Source organism: Eubalaena glacialis, chromosome 3 (genome assembly GCF_028564815.1).
Source record: "Eubalaena glacialis isolate mEubGla1 chromosome 3, mEubGla1.1.hap2.+ XY, whole genome shotgun sequence".
Classification (NCBI taxonomy): Eukaryota; Metazoa; Chordata; class Mammalia; order Artiodactyla; family Balaenidae; genus Eubalaena; species Eubalaena glacialis.
In genome coordinates this window covers 86,964,769-86,970,586 of record NC_083718.1, presented here as the reverse complement: position 1 = coordinate 86,970,586, position 5,818 = coordinate 86,964,769, and the positions used below count along the sequence as shown (strand labels likewise).

The window sequence follows — 5,818 nt, the reverse complement described above, 5'->3', positions numbered from 1 at the left end:
CCGGGAATCGAACCCGGGCCGCAGCGGTGAAAGCGCCGAATCCTAGCCACTAGACCACCAGGGAACCATTGAGGAGCCCCGACGTAGCGTCTCCAGATGCAAATGGTAAAAGTCAAGATTAAACTTCAGAGACCCGGAGCGCAGGAACGGAGATTTCCCAGAAGCCCAGGGCTGAATGCAGCTGTGCAAGGCTCCCAGCCCTTGCCCGGCTGCTCATCACCCTTCACCTCTCCAGTCTTGGGCGACGCCTTGGGCCCTGAGACAGGACCCAAGGTCCGTCCTGCTCTAGCTTCAGCGCTGTGTGCTGCCGAGCCAAGGTCCTGCTCTCTTTCTGAACCTCGCTTTTCCCTTGAGTCAGGTGCCGACTGGGATGTCAGCAGGTGATGGGCAGATCCGTCCACTTCCTGATCTCTGCCCTGGCTCTGGGGGCTCTCCTGGAGACGGCACCGGTACGGGCTCCTTCCCCTCCGCGACCGGCTCAATTCGTGGAGCCTGACGTTGTTCATTTCTGTGTCTTTGGCTCGGGTCCCCGGTGCACAGTTGGGTTCGGTCTCTTTTGTTGCGTCACGCAAATCAAACTGTTGCGTACGTGTGCCGAGGTGGGGGAAAGCCAAGTGTGCTTCACAGGGATGAACTCCTTGGTTTTCAGAGACATAACTCGTGTGAACATGTGGAAGAGGTTTAGGCGCCTGCTTAGTAGGTGAGGGGATTTCCGGATGTAAAAATGACCCGAAGTCAGCCTGGTCCTTTGCCCACCTGGATTAGCTGGCTGTGGCCTGCCCTCCGCAGTGCCTCAGAGCAGAGAAAGGAGGGCGGGTTCCTGGTGCTGAGCAGGCTCTCAGGCAGTAAGCGAACTCCTGCCCTGTACCTTGGGGATGGAAACTGAGGCTGCGCCCGCTGCCTCACCCCCTGCCTTTCGCCCGTTTGGGTTTTTTGAATGGGAAGGTAAAAACTTCAGAAAGGAAGGACGTTTGTTTCCGCCCGGTTTCGAACCGGGGACCTTTCGCGTGTGAGGCGAACGTGATAACCGCTACACTACGGAAACACGGCGGGTGCTACCGCCTTAGTGGCACGTCCCTGAAATCCGTAGGTCCTGCCACCACTATCCTAGTCGCCAACTTTTTCAACTGAAGAATGAACCTTGAAGCCCCGAGATCTCTCAGGCAAGGAGACTGCGGCTTCCGAGAGGCCCTGCTTTCAGGGTTCCTCGCCGGCCCCGAAGGGAGGACCCCCGAGCCTCCCACAGCCGGCCTTCGGGCTCCCGCACCGACCGCAGAGTCCGCGGATCCACGGCTGTGCCCCCGAGTGCAGGGGTCGCCCCCGCTGCTGACTCCTCAGCTCCCAGAAGCCGCGGGAGCCGGGGCTTCGGGCAAGTGCCCTTTGGGCCTAAGGGGAAAAGGTAGAGAAGTAGGTTCACTCCAGTGAGCTTCTCTCTCTCTGGAGCGGATCCTGTGGGTCCTAGCTGCATTTCTCCAAAGCCTGCAAACAGAATTCCTTTCATCCAGACTTGATTGAGTCGTTTTCAGGGTGAATGCTAGCTTGCTACAAACACTCCGTCGTACCTGAAGGAGGAAATCTACAACTTCCAGGTAAATTCTCTTTTCTTCCTTTGATTTCTTCAAACAACAACAACCAAAAAGACAGGTCACTGGTACACACTTGCACTTTTCTTATAATACTTAACGTAAGTCTGACTATCTATGAAAAGCTCTTGCTGTAGAAACATGTGCAAGAGATCGTCTACCATGAGCTAAACGATCGTCATGCCTGCCCAAGGTCCAAGAATCTGATGAAGCTGGATCCAGTCCCCCACTGCCTTTCGATCACCGGTTAGATCACCGTCCAAACCAACCAATTTTCCAGATGCAGGTCACTAATATGAGGGAGAAGAGGTCAGCTAAACATTTAAACAATCGCAATTTGTTCTGGGGCATGTTGAAAGTCAGCAGTGGTACAGTTAGAAGGGGAAATAAAAGACTTCATGATAACGATAATACCAGCTTTCTCGAGCTTTACTCAGTGACCAGCACTGTTCCTCAGTGCTTTACTGTGGAATAACTTACTAAGTCCACATAACAACCCTGGAAGATAGTGTAGGACTTTACCACCCCTTGTTGCAGATGAGAACACTGAGGCACTGAAAAGCTGAGCTAACCTTTCCAGGGTCTCACCCCCGGTGACAGTGAGAGCCAGCACTCAGACCCAGGCAGTTTGCCTCCAGAGCCCCTGCCCTTGGCCACCATGCTCACGGGTAACTGAGAAAACTTCACTGAGATTTGCATCCCTTCCTTGTTCAACCTCCAAGATTTCAAAAGGAAAAGAAGATTGAAAGGTAGGCCTACAAACCTCGCCAAACTCATTAATGAAATGAAGAAGAAGAGGAGAAAGAGTAAACAGGACCATTGGAGAAGCAACGACGTTAGACGCAGAGAGAATGACGATGAGTTTGTTAAACACATACTAACTGGAAACTGTCTATTTAAAGACTAAGAAGGACCTATCTTCCAACCATTTAAGGCCTAAACTCTCCCTTTCCATGGCAGTCTCCACCCAAGAATAGATTTCAAAGCTACCAACATAGTGTATACAGATGTGAATATGAAAATCATACTTCAACATTAGTAGTAAAGAGATTATTTTTGAATTTTTAAAAATTTTTTTATACAGCAGGTTCTTAATACTTATTTTATATATATTAGTGTATATATGTCAATCCCAATCTCCCAACGCATCCCACCACCACCAACCCCTCTGCCGCTTTCCCCCCGTTGGGGGTCCATATGTTTGTTCTCGACATCTGTGTCTCTCTTTCTGCCCTGCAAGCCGGGTCATCTGAACCATTTTTCTAGGTTCCACAGATATGCGTTAATATACGATATTTGTTTTTCTCTTTCTGACTTACTTCAAGTAGTAAAGAGATTTTGAATGAGTTAGCTCACATGGTTACTAATAAAAATGGGAAACAGTTATTAGGATGTTGTCATTAAACAAAGACAGGATTTATAAAAGAGCCAGAAAAGAGAAGAGAGGAAACACACACACACACGCACACACAAACAAAGCCTGAGAAAGGGGGGTTTTCCCTTTCCTAGAGGAACAGATAGCTGAAAGCCATCAAACAGCTACTCTGGACGGGTTAATCTAGTGAAGTTCCGAACTAATCAGGTAAACGCTTTTGGCTATGTGTGGATGCTCAAAACTTCTTGAGAGTTCAGTGGTGAAATGCATGTGGCGGCTTTTCTTTGTGTACTACCTGCCAGTGTCCCCCTTTGGCACCTGTGAGTTAAGCCTAATTGAACTACTTTCCTCATCAGAATTTCTCAATTTCATATACCCCACCCCCTTCCTTGACTCATATTTATTCTTCAAAGAGCAGATTTGGTCATGAACACTTGATTCTCTCTTTGACACAGTATTAACAGTGGAATGTCAGCTTAAGGTAATGGTTGTGAGCAGCACATGAGTAAGTAGTCAGATATCCGATAGTGAAGGGAAGCCAAAAATCTGAGGACAGCAAACATATCACAGTAACTACTTTGAACTTACTTTCCCTCCTAGCCCAGGACAAAGCAGAAGAAAAAGTATCAACATCACTTTAACAGTAACCGAGTGGCATTAAACTTTTTAAAAATGAGGCATAATATGCATAAAGTACAAAGAGTGTACAGTTCCCAAACCATTACCAGTGTACACCAACCTGAATCACTGCTGAAGCAACCTGAATAACTAAGGTATGGAAAATTACCAGACCACAGAAGGCTTCCTCATGACTCTTCCCATGCAAGAGCTCAGAGTAATCACACACATACCCCTCCCAACCTCTCTGCCTGTTACTTTCACATAAATTGAATCACAGGGCATGCACTGGGTTTGGGGGGTTGGAGGGGCATGAGTCTGACTTCTTTCACTCACCATTATGTCTATGAAATTTAACCCTATTTTTCACGTAGTTCTTTGTCTCTGTGTGTATTCCTTGTAAGAATATAACTCGACATAGTTTTCTACTGTTGGACATTTCAGTTGTTTCCAATTGAAGATATTCTGAAATGGTACGAACATTTTTTTATGACCTTTGGTGGACATACACATTTTTCTAGGGCACCCCATTCCAAGAGAATAATGCCAGTGTTGACTTTCAAAATAATACTTTTGGGGGCTTCCCTGGTTGCGCATTGGTTAAGAATCTGCCTGCCAAGGCAGGGGACACGGGGTCGAGCCCTGTTCCGGGAAGATCCCACATGCTGTGGAGCAACTAAGCCCGTGCACCCCAACTACTGAGCCTACGCTCTAGAGCCCGTGAGCCACAACTACTGAGCCCTCATGCCACAACTACTGACGCCTGCCCGCCTAGAGCCCATGTTCCGCAACAAGAGAAGCCACCACAATGAAGCGTAGCCCCCAGTCACTGCAACTAGAGAAAACCCTCGCCCAGCAACGAAGACCCAACGCAGCCAAAAACAAATAAACAAAATAAATTTTAAAAATTTATAAAAATAAAAATATATAAAAGTTGGGGGGTTTTTTGTTTTTTGTTTTTTTCCAGCAGAAAGGGTTTATTCAGGAATAGCAGGAGAATTGCAATTCAGGACAAGCAAGCTATAGCAAAAGCCATAGGCAAGTCCCACAAACAAAGGAGAGGAAGGAAACTTACTTTACAGAGAAAGAGGAGGAAGCTGAGGGAGGTTGTTTTGAACCCAAGTCCATTGGAGAAAAGTGAAAGTTCAGGGTGATGACGGTTTCTCATTGCCAAGTTGCTGAATTCTTGCAGGAGATGCAACGAATATGTTTTTCTGTTGGGGCCTGTAATCGATGATTCTTGCTGTTGATGCTTCTTCCGTTTGGGTTTGTAATTGACGATACTTCCTGTCTTTGAACTTGAGTGGTACCCCATGAGAGCTCCCACTTCTGGTCTCCCGACTTCATTTGAGTGACGTTTCCCTTTATTAGTTTTCAAACCTGTCACAAGGAATTTTGAATTTTCTATTTTCATCTATGTGAATGTTTTAGGAGACTTATTACGTCAAAATATTATCATTACAACTTGTGGCCCTAGCAACTTTCAAGTGTTCAGTAGCTACATGTGGCTTGTACCTATCATATTGGAGAGCACAGGTCAAAGGTGTAGCACAGCTAAAAGTACGATTTCTGGGCCACAGCATATAACTGTGTATGTATGACCCTCAGTGGATGCTGCCAAATTTTTTTCCAACCTGTGGAACTTTTGTATACCCTTTCCAGAAATGAATAAGAATTTCCAGTGCTCGCCATCCTGTCAACATTTGGTTTTGTTTGTCCTTTTTTTTAAAAAAGTAAGCTTTATTGAGGTGTAATTTACATAGTAAAATCTGCCAACATTAGATTATTCTACATTCTTTTCAATGATATCATGTCTTTGCCAAGCTGGATTTTGGTGCTTGCTGTGATAAAAAGCAAGTGCCATGCAAAAAGTGAATGTGTAACAAGAAGCAAGGAGGCGCTTTGAGAAGGTTTCAGAAGCTGTGCAGTGCGCAGCATGAAGGTTATGATTCTGACGTGTCAGAGCAGTGAAAACACAAGCCACTCTACTGAACTTTTGTCAAGGGAACACATAAGAATAGCCACAGCACCAGCCACAAACCTACAACATATAGAAATATATGTGAACCCAGAAAACAACAGCATTCCCCAACGAAAGCGCTGTTGTCAACCGACCTATCATGAAATTAGGGCAAACGGGAAGGACGAAGACAGAGAGAATTTGCAGGCAACCAAAGATGATTCGTTAATTAAATCAATTTAATGTTAGTCAAAGGATTAAAGTTAACTCTAGATCTTGAAC

At 46.1% G+C, this 5,818-nt stretch overlaps 1 non-coding gene across 1 annotated transcript; it reads right to left on the bottom strand.

Annotated features, from left to right (window-relative positions):
* Positions 1-972: 972 nt before the first annotated feature.
* TRNAV-CAC (transfer RNA valine (anticodon CAC)) lies at positions 973-1,045 on the bottom strand. Its single transcript has one exon. It is a non-coding gene; the product is annotated as a tRNA-Val (tRNA).
* Between the last annotated feature and the right edge of the window lie 4,773 nt (positions 1,046-5,818).